The sequence below is a fragment of the Zeugodacus cucurbitae genome, chromosome 5 (assembly GCF_028554725.1).
Source record: "Zeugodacus cucurbitae isolate PBARC_wt_2022May chromosome 5, idZeuCucr1.2, whole genome shotgun sequence".
Taxonomy (NCBI): domain Eukaryota; kingdom Metazoa; phylum Arthropoda; class Insecta; order Diptera; family Tephritidae; genus Zeugodacus; species Zeugodacus cucurbitae.
In genome coordinates this window covers 9,087,382-9,103,781 of record NC_071670.1, presented here as the reverse complement: position 1 = coordinate 9,103,781, position 16,400 = coordinate 9,087,382, and positions in this window count along the sequence as shown.

Here is a 16,400-nt window from a genome sequence, read left to right as displayed (position 1 = left end):
TGTTTAATTTCCGAAAAATTTAGTGCTAAATTATTTTTAGTACATTTAATAAATTTTAGCAATATATACAAAAACAAATATTTCTTTTTATCAAATATATTTTTACTAATCAGCCAACAATTTATTACTACCAAATTTCAGTTCTAAAACTCCTAATAACTTTAAAAATTTGGCACTTTTTTCAGTTAAACCTTTTTTTATCTGGAAGATATCGAATGAATGTCCGAAAAAGGCATATTAAATTAAGTTTAACCCCTTGACGTATTTCCACGAGTATGGCTCGTGGTACAATTTCTGTGCCTAACATGATTATCGCGAGTCTGATTCGTATACACCACGAAGAAGTGTACATTTGATGAAAATATAATTGAAATTTCCGTGTACAACATCTAATCTAAAATAAATAGTTTTATTACATGCGTTCACATTGCGTTTCGTTTTGCGTTGTTCGTAAGCATCAAATTACTAATTAATAATGAATTTTTAGTACATTAATAGAAATTAGTACTAAATATTGAGTACGAATTTTAGTACAACTATGCAAAACATCTGCAACCTCAAGTTAGACCGAGAGTTGGTTAACCTCACTTTCTGTCCGCCGAAAAATCTTTTCCAAAAGAGTTCAACATTTGTTGCCATATCCGTCAACTCGTAAATATTTCATTTAAATGTCGTACGAAATTGCGCCAATTGCATTTGACATGCTACAGAGGTTATTTCAATAAAAATATTAAATGAAAATTTTCCAGGCTTCAAACAACACTCGTCGGTACACACACACACCCACAAATGTACTCGCAGGCATATACTCCATAATCAATTCGAAAGCTTTTGCGCCTGCTTCCAGCTACCGGCTAAGTAAATCCTTTTCCTTTTCGATTGAGTTGAAGTGTGCTTTTGTTTATTGTGTATATATATTCTGGGCGTTTTTATTGCGCCTTTGAGCGATCGCATATCGAAATGTGACAAGAAGATTAAATTTTTCGCTGTATTAAAATTACAGAAATGCTCGACGTGCGTGTGTTTGGCGCGTCAAAAGTTGACAGCACAAACGATATTAAATTGTAATAACAATTGCGAGTTGTGCAAATATTTCACAACAATCATGCAATAGGCTTCCTTCGAAAGGACTGACGCACCATCTTAGTGCGTATGTAACATATCTAACTCTTGTAGTATGAGCATATTAGTGATTCGGTGCAACTGACAGTTGACAGCCGTACACAATTGCTGGGCTCCTTATTAAAAATTTTTGATTTCAATATTGGCGGCAAAGTCGAAAGTACGTCGAGCAGACGTTTGACAAAATTGAGAGAATGTATTGTATGTATGTGTGTTTTTTTATTGTCTTATAAATAACGATTGCCTGTAAATACCTAAAAAGCAACCATGCATATTTTACGACTATTAGCCCAATAAACTAAATATTTTTTGAACACAGCATATTTGAGAGTAAAAGTAAAATGTATTCAATAAAAAATAAGAAGAAAAAAAATTACAAAAAACAACCTAATTTTCAAAAGTAAAAATTAGGATATTAAATATTATTTTATTTAAAGAAATATAATTAAAATAAATTTCATAAATAAAACAAAAATATGAAAAATTATAATTTTTTTTTTCATAAATATATTTTTTTTTTTTTCAAAAAAAAAAAAATGTTTTAAAAGAGATAAATAAATAGGTTTATTAATTTTTAGCAAAATCTATTTTGCTTAAAATATAAAAAATACAGTGGAATTTCGCTAACTCGAATCACCATAATCCACAAAAAAACTTCGAGTTAGAGAGACTTCGAGTTATAGAATTTACATTAAAAAATATAATTTTTCAAAAAGCAATAAAATTTGGATTTATACCCAGTTTTATTTATTTACATCGCATAGAGTTCTATGTTCATATGTTAAAACATGTATTCTGATTTTTGTTTGTTGCACTTTGCAATTGTTTGGCTTATGACGTTTGTATTACCTGCCTTTGTTACATGATTGATGCAATTCATAAGTGTAATATCATAATTTGTGTTCACCTCCATAAGATATAGAGGGACTCTTCTAAAATTCTACCTCGATGGAAAAATTTTAAATTTTGTATTATGCCCTGACCAAAATGGTCAATTTATGGAAAGAAATTTGTATGAAAGTTGCCTTCTATTGCCACTTCAAAGGTTCGAGTTATGGAGATCTTCGAGTTAAGGATGTTCCTCTGTATTATATTATAGTTTTAAAACTGAAAGCATAACCAATACAATATTCATACTCACAAAGGTACCACTGTTACCACTTCATCAGTAATTTCAAAAAGAATCATACTTTATTACTAAAAGCTTTTCTGAGCGAGATCCAAAATGTGCATCATGTCCCGAGATCTAAAAATGTACTGTTCTCTCTGCGTAGGTGGTGAAATTACAGTGAAACCTTAGCAAGCAAACCTGATCCGTATATTTGTTTCTTTTCAATACCAAGTAATCTAACCTACATAAAGGGTTATCCAATAAGAGCGCTACAAATAAAACTAAATAAAACAAAAATTGGTTGGGATAGCAATGGAATTCTTTATTCCTTAAAGTATATTCGATGCCATTATGTATGGAACTCAATTTCTTTTGCATGGCCCCACAGGAAATAGTCTAACGGTGTCAAATCGCACGGCCGTTCACCAAACTTAGTTTTCAATAAATCGATTGTGACATTCTCTGTGTGGCTTTTGGCGCTATCCTGTTGGAACCACATTTTGTCCAAGTCCGTATCACCCAATTCGGGGTGATTGATATTCGGTTATCATTGAGCGTTAGCGATTCCCATTCACAATAACATGCCGGTCTTGATCATATCGGAGGAACTACGGCCCATAAACCACACCAAACCGCATGTTTTTCGGTATGCAATGGTGACTCGCGAAGTAAGTGAGGATTGTTGCCTGATCAACAACGCATATTTTGCTTATTGAAGGCCATTCGGCTAGAAATGAGCACAGTCATAAATTGAACGTAACACTCTTAAAGTTGAGGACACTGACTCCGAATTTAGGTCGACAATTTTATTGAATTCAAATTTTTTATAACCTTTTTCCCTAAGCGATTATGATGTAGTGATTTATATACATATTTGGCGTAGGAACCGCGTTAAGCGATTATAGTGATTTTTTATACTAAAATATATTTGATAAACTCGTTTTAAAGCAAACACATAGCTTTGAATTTAGATATTGTAAATGCTCTTAAAACCTTTTGTGTTAATTTCCTTACAAGTATATATATGTATGTATGTATGTATGTGTTTACTGTCCCCTATACAGAGATAAGCATGTTTATAAACACTGGCGTGCGTAAAAAATGCAAAGCTTAAAAAAATCTTCAAGTAACATATATAAAATAATTTAATTTTCAGGTTATAATTTGTGGGAGATGAAAAGGTTTACTGTCTTCGAACAATGTTAAAGACCGGATTGATATTTCATTGCTAAAATTCCCCAAACGTCACCGAAGCTTCTGCATTAATAGTTTAGATAGTCAGCAACTAACAAACTGGGGTTTCGTTTAGCGTATAGATAGATAGATTAGCGCTCGTATAGATAAAACCCGTATAAGAAAAACTAGGTAGGAGGTTCAAAATAAATAGATGCAAGAAGCTTAATAGATTCCGTTTACCTAATATGATTTTCTTAAAGTTTGAAAGAGTTCCATAAGTATCTCCTTCCGGAAAGCGGAGCACCTTAGAATTATACATCTGTCCATTCTTATAATAAACAGAGTTATAGACCTTCGAATATTGAAGTAGAATGGCTAACTAAAAAGGGTTTGGTAGAATATTGTAATACTGAGAGAGAGAATCAGGTCAACAAAAGTTATTGATACCAAAGTGACCAGGGTGACGAGCGGAGTTCAAATCCGGATGTCTGCATGTACGTCCGTCTGTGTAACCTGTAACTTGATTAAAAATTGAGTTATCTTGATGAAATTTGTACACGTCCATCTAAAAACCCTTTCCTTAGGTTTTCAAGGCCCCATATATCGAACATGACCTCAGAACCTCTAATAATTTTTTTGCCTAACATATAGGTTAGTCTCACATATATTTTGATGAAATTATTATTATATTTTTTAAAATATTTTTCTTCTAATAATATGTCTCCGCGTCAAAAATGAGTGAAATCGGGTCATAACTTCCTAATATGATTTTCAAATTTTCACCATAATTTTCAAATTTATACCATATAGAGCCGAATATGCGAGTTAAATTGTATGTGATATTAATAAAATTAAATAAATAAATTGCCAGAGTATAAAATGTTAGGTTACACCCGAACTTAGCCCTTATTTGATTTTATATAAAGTTACTAGCAGACCGCTCCGGCTTCGCACTTATACATACTCGTCCATACATATATATGTACTTTCCCGTTTATTGCGTGGGTTCATTTAAAAAAAAGTAAACTGAGAAAAATTCTAACATGAAATTGTATAATATTTTATTTGCAATGAGCTAAAACTTGATTACGACCTCTAGTCTTTTGTGTCCGTTGTCTTTCTCTGTGATTATGCAGGCGTTGGGAACGCTCATAGTTCGACACCCTAGTGCAAGCTTGTATATTTCTAGTGTTTCGTTCTTCAAGCCGCTAAACACGCTCCGTACTCGACTCTCAAGCGCGTACTTGGGAGGTTTTGAAATTTTGTTCAACACGTCGCTGCGAGCACTCGTTACTTGCCTCACTGGCATGCGATTGCGATGCGAAGAGAATGCCTTTCAAGGCGATTTTCAGTTTCAGATTAAGATTCTCCATCACGGAGTCATTTTGATACCCCCACCTGGGATTCCAGTTGAGATTATAGCAATAAATATAGCCTATGTCACTCGGGGTGAATGTAGCTTTCCAATGGTGAAGAATCGGCACAGTAGTTTTTACTTACAAATCTTTCCTCTTTATAATAGTAGTATAGATACATATGCTCATATTTGAGTCCACTACTGTAGTGTGCGCGCCTTCATAAGCTGACCGGCTCATTGATAAAACTTACGTTGCATTTGTGCATATATATATATACATATAGATTGTACATGCGTATTTACATCTTTAAACATATTTGATTTTCTTAAGTGCTGTCATGCTATTCAAATAAATTCATTTGCTTTAGTGCATTTCTATAAATTGCTGGATGCTCATATCACTTGGATTGGCATGTAAATGAGTGTAGAAAACATAGAAATGCAGTTGAAAATAATTGAAGCTGTTGTATGTACGTGTGTACACATAATAACTGAGACAAATAAATAAACTGATTTTTGCGGCAACATAAATGCATAATAGAGCTGATTGAGAGTGAATGATGGATTATGTGTATGCACTTTTTGTTGTTTTTGTACTATGATTGTTATTTAGCGAAAATCTGTATTAGCTACACATACAATTTTGTGTTTAATGCATTTCATTTGATTTAATATTGTTTTTGTCAGAATTCATTTAAATACAGTCAGTTTGTTTTTTGAGAGCCTAACATTGTGTGCATTAATTTCATAATCAAACCGAATCACTGAATAAAAATTAAATTAAACTCCTAATGAAAATGCATGAAATGAAAGCTTATGAAAATCCTAATAAAAATAAGAGCCAACAAAATACAAGTGACACATAAATAAAATTATATAAATTAACGATTACATAAAAATAACAATTAGCCTACTAAACGCAAAATCATTTCAAACTGAAGTATTCGTATATAAATGTAAATACATGTATGTATATACCCAATTTCGCATTGAAGCCTCTTGCCTATCTCTGTCGTATTATTATCTTCTATGCTTTTAACCCGTTACAGCTTTAGACAAATCTACGTGGCTGATTGCAATTTGCAATTAACATGCTGTAAACATGATATTATATATGTATAAGCACATTGTAATAATCACTTTATCTATTTGCGGCTATTTTGGTGAAATAATTTAGGTTGCCGAAATTTGGCTTCGTGGAATTTACGATAATTATATGTAGCTGCTTAAGTTTCTTTAGTTAAGCAACTGCTTATTATATTGCATTGCTGAATAACAACCAAAGCTTAAATTTAGCAAAGGGCTTGGTTCTTCCAGCTTTAAACAGCTAAAACAAATTTTTATCCATTTGCTTTAAAATATGTTGGCTGAAAGCTCTTTCAAAAGAGTGAAAGCTCTGATAAATTAATGAAAACTTTTTCAAACGCGTGAAAGCTCTTCTAAATTAGTGAAAGCTCTTTTAAACCAGTGAAAGCGCACACAAGAGTTGTATGTGGTGCCCTACCAGCTGGGCAAACGTCCGAGCAGTACATGCTCTACTGAAGTACAGCGCGCACAACAAACTTGGGATCGCGTTGGCTGTGGCGCTCATTATATAAAGTTGCAGAGTGTAGATGGCGCTCAGCAACAACTCTTGGAGATCTCGAACATATGCCGCTTTCTACGCACCGATGAGGATGATCATGTGCACACCTGCTCTCAGTGCAAGGCGAATTTTACACAACGCACTAAGTTACAGCTACACAAGGCGCTCGATTGTGGACGCGGTTTTGAGGTACTACAACTGGCCAGTGATAATTTGGAGATTTACGAGAATTGCCTGCATATGCGTTGTGACAACTACAACTGGCCGCTTTATGGTATAATGGAATAATATTTATTCGTATTTTATAATGATATTTGTTAAAAAGATTTTAATTTATTTAAGAAAATATACGAAAAAGTAAAAGATATATTTTTTATTTTATTTTCATATTCAGTAATTTTTAGTCCTTACTACTTATGTTGGTTTGTTTCGAAGGAAGAGTATTTCGTGTCCGAATGTTCACTGAGGTTCTTAACGAATCTACTCAAACCCGTTTCTCTGTAGTCAATTGATTATATATATTTTCTATATATATAATTTTCGAGGACGTAATTTAATTAGCTCTGAAAGTATTCGATGCAGTACCCGCTGGAGGAAGCCGCGGAAGAGGACGACCTCCACTCCGGTGGAAAGACCAAGTGCAAAGTGACCTGGCTTCACTTGGTGTTTCCAGTTGGCGCCAAAAAGCAAAAAATAGGAATGAGTGGCGCGCTCTGGTGGATTCGGCTATAATCGCTTAAAGCGGTTCCTACGCCAAATATATATATATATATAATTTAATTAGAAGTTATACTTTTAAAAAATTTTCCCTAGACCATGATATCTTCACGTTATATTCAAAAGCTTTCGGTTCCAGTCGAACTGAAAACGGTATCTGTTATGCACAAACTATATCTGTCAATCCACAGACTGCATATTTTTGTATTTCTACACATAGATTAAAGTATATATTTCTGCCAGTCCAGATCGAAATCTGAGAATGTCACAAAAATCTAACACAACATTATATTCTCAAGCTTTTACAGAAAGCTCTGGCGATCATTTCTTTATAACACAAGTTTACAAAGACGGTGTGAAAGCTCTAGGAGATCCAAAACTTTCCTTTTCAGTTAATTTGAAGTTTTAACTATTGTGAATGTCTAATAACATTCGCGGTTAAATATATAAGATTAAAGCGGATTGAAAACAAAGCACGGATTGAAAATGCTGCACGTCCTATCTTGCTGGTAGCTTTATTAAGAGAGAGAGAAAAACGGAAGCATAGCTTGACAGCAGGACTGTAAGTGCTGCCAAGCCAAGCAATTACAAACATATGATTGCGGTGGTGCCAGATAGGCGCGAACAACTATTATTAGTATTTTAATATTTATCTTGAAATTTTTCGGAATTATGAAAGCTTTTTAAATTGACTTCGCTTTAGCTTCGCTTGTGCTTAAAATTTGTACTTTTTAGTCCTATTTGTATATTTTAATTAATGTTTTTATAATATATATTTTATTATAATAAAAATAAATCTGTATGGCGGAAAAGCTTTCAAAGCTCTAAGGAATCGAAAACCATTTCGGTTATTGTGCAGTTTTTTAACATTTATTCTTAAGTCCGGCCTTAGTATTTTGCTATTTATCATGAAAGCTTTCGAAATTGTAAAAAGCTTTTTAAATTGACTTAGTTTTAGCTTCGCTTAAAATTTGCACTTTTTAGCTCTATTTGTATATATGTATTAATTAATGTTTTTATAATATTTATTCTTTTATAATAAAAATAAATCTGTACGACGGAAAAGTTTTCAAAGCTCTAAGGATTCGAAAACCATTTCGGTTATTGTGTTATCATTAGTAAATTATTATTTAGTCTGGCCTTTAATTATTAAGCTATTTAGCATTAAAGTTTTCAAAATCATGAAAGCTCATAAAATTGGTTTCGTTTGTGCTTGAAACATTATTGTATTATTGAATTATTTTTTTATAAAATCTGTAATCAATAAAATATGGATTCACAATCTGTTCGATAGAAAGCGTAGAAAGCTGTGAGGGTTTTAAAAGCTTTCGATTCACTCATTTTACTTCGGTATATCAAAAGTATTTCCTAATACTAAATTGAAAGTGGAGCTATAAAAGTTGTGCTTTTAAAAGCTTTTAAGCTTTTAACTTACCACTTTACCTTTGGTTTATACTCACCATCCATCGCAGGACTGAACGGAACTTTAGCGAAGCTTTTTCTCATTAGAATATTTGTAGCTGGCGGTTTCTTGACGTTCTTAAAAAGTATATAATTACAAAATCATTTAAGCAAAAATTATGCAAATTAGTTCAGTATATGTGCCCAAAGGCAAATTCGTAAGAGAAAAACTTTTCGATGAATAAAATATGGTGGAAGCTGAGACTTTAATATCGATTTAAAGAGCTTCAGATTATATAATTAGCTAGCTTTCACAAGCAAAATAAAGCTTCTAGATTTGTTGTAAAGTGTTTAGTGTTTAGATAAACATCAAAAGCTTCCAACCAAATTCAATACCAGAATTAGTTTAGTTAATCATTATTCATAAAACTTATATATCTACAACTTTTATTTAAATCTTTATATATAAGAAATACTAAGATCGGTTTTACTGCAAAAAGTTACGTAATTATATACTCTTAAATTCATTATAACACAAATATAACTCTTTATTCTATTAGCTTGTATCAATGTATCTAAAAAGCTCTAATCTTTTTGCTCGCCTTCTAAACTTTCAAAGCTATACAAACTTATTATTCATTAAATTTATTAAAGCTCATCACTTCGATATGAAAGCTGTTTCAAATATGTTTAAATGAAATCGTCTTAACAGATAAGTAAAATTGAAATGATATTGAATATAAAATTAAAGTGAAAGCTTTAAGAACCAGAATGAAAGCTCTAAATATATTTTCAATAAAAATAAATATTTCGAATGTCTAATATTGATTAAAATCAAAATTTAGTAAAAGCTGCGACGAAAGTTTTTACAAATTAAAAGCTTTATAAAAGCTCTTTGGTGCTAATTCTGTAAAATGGAATGAATGCAAAAATTACCACTTCATTTATTATTCAAAAGTAAGGAGTATTTAAGCTAATGAAGCTTTATAGGCTTATGAAGGTTTTTGTGTTTTCATAAGCGGTTCTCGAATGACTTTGTTTGTTGCAATAAAATTCTCTACAAGTTCCTATTTGCGAATTTATATATATAAATATCCCCACAATTCGAAATTTATGTCTTGCATTTCCGGCAGCATCAAATATTCTAAATTTATGTGACTCCGTGTCGTCAAGAGTAAAACAAATAAGACTTGAAAAGTTATGTCTGAATTTTTCACATTCTCTCAATGCTTTTCGCCTTGCCAAATGAATTGCATTCCCTCTTCCGTTTTCGCAAGCAAGCACTTAAGCATTTGCCAACTGCCAAGCAAACAAGTCCCCACCAACCGCAAATAAATTTTCTGCAAATGTCAACTTAGAAAAAAACTATACGTGCGTGAAAGTCCTTCCATACACTTTCATTCCGAACATACATATGTACATACAAATGTATGTGTGTTTACATAATAATAATTGCAAATAAATTGCGAAAACTATACGTGTAAACGAAAACAAAAAGCACATGGCTTTCCGGAAAGCTTTGTCTACTTTTCAACCAGAGAATCGCGATTGGTTAGTAAGAAAGGACAGTCGTGTAAAATAGACATTATTTATTGGCGGTTGATCTAAGATCATTTTCCGGCTGAATATGAGTTTAGAAGATGATTCTTCCGGTCTTATATTAAATCGGTCGAAAGTCACTTTACTTTTATAGATTAATACCTGTAATTTTAGCGAACGGTACTGGCACAGCTGAAGAATAAAAGTGTGATTTCTTGAGTGCTTTGTTATTGCACAATGTACTTATGAAACAGTCAAAGTCCTTTTCAAACTTAACGCAAATCTTTCTATCTCTCTCTCACTTTACCACACTATCAATAATCCTTTTTTCTCTCAAATTTTTCGTACTAATGCTATCTCTCTCTGTCTCACATTCTCTGTCTTCCTAATGCTTCAAATATTCCCAAAAATGTTAAGTCTCTTTCGCTTTGAAGGCTTAGGCACTTACAATGCAAAAAATCATATTTATGAACAAACAATAGTTACCGCTAGCCACAAGATCTACACACTTACATTACATATTATCGTCCTTGTCAACTGCTACCAAAAGGATTTACATAAGTAATTGCTGTGGTATTTCAAAGTTCAAGTCTATGATGCAATTAGCATTAAGGGCAAACAAACAACTGGGCGCTGAACGATAGAGAGGTAGCCATACCAACCAAACGAACAAATGCACAACACAATGAAATGCAACCGAAATAAGTTCAGACAACCGGAAAAATTTTAAGCTACCACGAACCGCTAGCGTACTCATAAAGCAGTAAGTAAGTGCTGTGAATCAGGATTGTAGAATAAAAGAAAACGAAGTTGTCATTTGCGTCACTTGCGCCATTGATGTAGAATGATGAAGATTTTATGAGTCTTTGCGGTTACTGAGGCCAATTAACTGCACTACAATAATTAAGTGGCCATAAAAATTATTAGTTGAGAAAATAAGGTCTTGAAGACCACATATGTGAACCAACGGTTAAGATTCCAGGAACTGGCTACAAGTGTCTCGGTCAAGTTTTTATTAAGGAATTCGCCATCAATACACCAGAAAAACAAAATTTCTTACAAAATATAAAGACAAATCTTAATAGAAGATAATTAGAAATATTTAAAGTTACAGGTAATATGGTTTCATGGTGCCGAATTATGTCCTCTAAGCGACAGCATTTTCTATACACAGTGCAATGAGTAACAATTCTAGATTTCGTAGAGATATAAAAAAACACATATATTGAGGCCTCAGAAAAACTTTAAATTACGAATTTATTTGATATTCAAGATAAAATCATTGATAAAATTATTACTCAAGGCTCAGAAAGCTGTCTTCAAGCGATAAAATATTCGCTGTAAGATGAAATTCGGCTAATTATATATCACAGTTCTTCAAACCTGTCACAAGATAGACTCTCATAGAGACACTATCCGGTTTTTTTTGTTTGTTCATTTGGGTACTGGCCTTATGCACTGTTAACTAACTTAAGGTAAGTTTAATAATTGTATCCATTTTCGAGGTTGTAATCCTCGAATAATAATATGGCGAGCAATTCTGGAATTTCATTATAAGCTTTTGAAACTATCTTATGTTACTTCAGTAAGCTTTTAAAGTAGATAATGGCTTTAAGATTTGAGTTTCGAAAATTGGTCGAACAAATACCTAGAATTGAATTGGAATTTATGTTTCTTCAATTCTCTTAAGTCCCCAAAGCTCTGAGAAATAAAAACACAATTTACATATTTTTAAATTTCAGTATTTTTGTTAGCGAAAATAACATAATAACTGAAGCGTTTCAGCTCGATAAATGTATAATGCTTTAAAGTTTGAATATCGAGAATTTGTTTTCGAACTAAATGAATTTAATAGGAATTCGAGGTTTTCAATACATTTTATGACTTCAATCCCTTAGAAATTAAAATACATTTTGCAAATATTGATGTGTGAAAATTAAATTTTAGAATATTTTTTTTCGTCTGTTATAAATATACAACAACTTTCCTCATACATTTGAAATTTATTTAAGGTAGATATACTTAATTTTGAAATGCAATTAATAGTAAAATATGAATACATTCAATATTTACAATACTTAAACCAAAATTAAATATGCAGATGACAGCAGAAAAGATTGCAACCACACCAATGTCACCTCGCATTACCACATCATCAACCGTCTCCGAAGTGACAGTGGTAGTTGTAACAGTAAAGAGCATCGAGCATCGCATCGAGAGCGTCAGCTGACTTGACAATTGTGGCAGCTGCCGCAGTTTAACTTTCACTGTCAGCTGTCAGGAAACTGTCAACTTTCGCCTGGGTATTTACCTTTCACAATAATAAAGAAAGAATGCATATTATTGTTATTATTGTTAGTGCTTTGGCCCAGTGCAACGTTGTCACGTTTCGCGAAATTTAAGACGCACAACGTAACGTAATCTCTCACCCGCTCGCTTATCAAGTGTGCTTCCTTGAAAGTTGTAGCAAAATTCGTAGGGTGTTGCCTCAAGCGTACGGCACGGCACTTGGTTGACAAAGTTTAAACTCATCTCATTTGTTGTGGAAATTAAATTTTCATTATAGTCACATTTCGTCATCGTTTGATGCTTATATTTCGAACATTTAATTGTGTCACTCTTTTTGTGGAAGGAGTCATAGCAGCGCAGCGACACAGTCTACGTGGGGCGAATTGTCGTATTGGTGTAGCGGCTGTCACCGAGCGTTGATTTTTGCACTTCGCATTGTCAGCTCACGGCGCTGTACACGTCCCAGTATGTCATATCAAATAGAATGGTGAATCAATCGCAAAACTTTAATCTTTATAGCGAAAGTCGAGAGAAATTCACTTTTTAAATGCACTTTCGTATGAGTAGCTGAAATGAGAAGAATAGGTGGTAGAGTGGGAATTTAACAAATTGATGCATAGAGAGTTTTTGATTTTTTTTTTAAGTTAAATAAGAATGCTAATATTTGGTTTATAATCAGAGTTTTAGTCATTAATTCCCGAGAATTTAATAAGGTTGTTATTATGATTGTGTGTAGGTATATGATATGAACATTCCAATCGAATTCGATATTTTTTGGTACTAAATTCGGGTTATTTTCCTGGATTGCTTTTATATTTTAGTGCTCTTTTTGTTGCCAAATAAGTTTAAATATACATTTCTTTCTTTATTTCAGATAAAAGCTTGACTCCATATTCAAATTATTATCAACTGCTGAACTTCATTTTCGGGTTAGAGTAAGTACAGTTTATGTTTTTATTCCTGTGATTACTGAATGACAGTAACATATTTTTATTTTATATTTACTTAATTATGAAAACTATTCGAGATTTAGAAGAATTCATTCGGAATTCAAAAAAGTATATGTTAGATATCATACCAATGATACTTGAAACTAATTACAATTCAATGAACGTAATATTTTTTGATACAGACAAAAATATTTATTTTTGGGGTATACTTACGTAACCCACGATTTACTCTCAAAATGGAATTGAAACCGTATTAGTTTAATATCGGCGAATGTTTCGAGTGAAAGTCTAATACTTCGACATTTTGATTTCACTCACATTGGAATTATACGAGTACTTTTTCGAAGTGGCGGTATATCTACTATTCGACCTGGATAGTAAAATTTTCTTAGACTTCGCAACTTGCCACCATTCTTGAATAGAGAAACTTGGAAAACATATATTCGCTTTGAGATAGAAATCAGACTGAATTTAGATATACACGTATTTCCTGAAATTAGTTTAGGGTCAAGTACTTTCACCCAAATATTTATAAACACTTACTCAATGCTGTCACTACAGTAGGCGAATATTAAAACGATGTAACAAATTCCACTAAAATTCTTTTTGCTGTTATTGCAACATTAACGCCGTAGGGCCGCTTGTAATTGCTAATAACGTTCACGTTACGGTCGTTGTTGCTGTTGCCCCTTTTGTTGTGGTATGACTTAAATGGCATAATGTTTACTTGTAGTCGGTTCCATGCTGTGATAATCCAAAGACTGCTGCTGCTATTAATGTTGTAGCGTTTGCCTAGAGTGTGCATCATGCAATATTGGTGTTGTTGTTGCAGCCACATCATCACCACCACTATCACCCGCTATTGATAGCGCCAAATCCATAACAAGCCTTTTGACTAATTGATCCTGAAATTTAATAATTTCCAAGGCAGTCAATCTGTGTGAGAATGGGAGTGCTTGAGCAAAACAATATAAGGAGAGTGTGGCAGTGTGATCAATGGAATGTGTTAAAATTGAAGTGCATTTAGTTTAAGCGGTTTAAATTTAATTTAATTACTTTTGATAAGACAAAAATACTATGAGGGTCAAATTGTGGCGGTTTTGCCATGAATTATATTGGATTACAGAAAATATTTGAGTGCATTTGAAAGCGTATAAATATTGTAATATTAAAGTGTAGTCATTGGGGAACTTTTTCAAATATAATACCAAAAACAAGAATACTCAGGAAATTTTTTTCTAGTACTCCAAAACCCAAAGTTCTGAAAGCAATTTGAGAAGAAAAAGTTCATAGAAGAAATCAATGTAAATAGAGATAAAGAAATTAACTTTATGGATAAACCGAACTTATACTTTCCAACAAACAATAGTTCCGACAAGTTTGCTAAAAGGTTACGGATTTCAGCAGAGCTCACTATCGGATGAAGTTTTCTCAATGGTTTTGAATTAATCGGAAAAATTGATTGAGCCGTGGAATTATAGTCTTGGATGGAAGTCTATTCCGGGAATAGCACATAACAAGTTTAGCTTCAGATGTCGTTTTCAGCGAAAAGGCGTCGTTTCACTTTGCCACCTTCGGTGAACGGTGATAAAGGCATATCTAACAAGCTAAATGAGAATTGTCGAGTTTTAATCGGATTATCACTTACAAATGGCTGGCGAACTTAGTTTAGTCAAGTTCAGATAGGATGCTGCAGTGTGACATTCCTAATGATTCTCTAATCCGGAGCATGAAATCAGTGCAGTACATAGAAGGTGGTCGCTTATCATTCCAACTCAGTATATTCATTTGCATTGGACCCTAAATAGACGACATAGTGGGTGAACTTCAGACCAAGAAGTTTCTGATTAATAAACAGCATCATCGACAACGGAAAATAATTGGTCGACCTCACTGGAGTATAATAAACCGTGAATAACAGCTTGCATTATATCTAGCTCATTAATTACAAATCTATTTATAGTGTTTCAAAATCCTTCGCTAGTTTCTTTGATAACCTCAATGGTAATACCGTCATCAACATATGAAGCTATGCATTGTAAACAGTTAAACATTTCGCATGTATGCCTTTACAGTAAGTAGGTTTACACATAACTCCTCAATTGGCCCAGTTTTTGTATTCAATGAAACTGTTATATCCCAAAAATTCTCCACAGTACGCTGCAATGATATATTATGCCTACTCCATACGTCACCATTTTTTGCCGTCATATCAGCCATCTTAACCTCAGCCTCGTCATATTCATTACGTAACCCAATATGGACATTGCCGACAGCCGTGAATGTCATTACCAATGACAGCATCAATGACATTAGTAGCTCGATAGGCTCGAAGAGCCTCCGCCGATATTGCCCCAGCGTTGCATACGGAGCTTTAGCTGCCGCCATGTCATTTGACTGTTGTTACAGCAACAGGCTGTTAGGCGGCGACCGCAACTTGTTGATGGCATGCCTGTTGTCGGCTGTGTATGTTTCCGTTTCCACTTTTGCAAGCAAATCAATATGCACAGCGTCTGTGTCATGCTGCTTTGGCCGACATCAGCAGCAGTCGCCGTATCAGTTCCTAAAAACTGCTCTCCGCTTGTTGCGGTTACTACATGCGATAACGGTGCACGGGATTTGTATAATTTTGCTCCGTTGAAACTGTCTTGCGATGTATGTTGTTGTTGTTACGATGTGAGCATTTTGCGTGTATGACTAAGTATTTGGATCACTGACAACGCCCCTGCATTACCACCATCACCGGAAGTTTCTATGGTGAGAAATGAAATGAATGAAATGAGCCTCCGGCAAAGAGGAATGTTATCTCCCTATAAAAGTGTATACTATTGCTTCAAACTCATCGATGCAATATCATCGTTTTTTCCGACAAGTCTTTCAATCGAAATCTCCTGTTCTAATTCTAATCTTGTCAGGCTAATCACTTAAGTAAAACTAGTACTTCTGTATTGGAAATACCTAAGTTCCTATAATTGGTACAGTATTGTTGTTAATAAGCAAAACCCTATATGTATGCTTCGTAAAGTTTGCTTGCTCGTCTCTAGCATACTTTTAGGTACTTAATACATTTTTATATCGCATCTTATAATCGCCATACAATTTTGTTTATTCAATCCGCTGAGAGCTCACTTTCCATAGCTATTCGCTTAACCT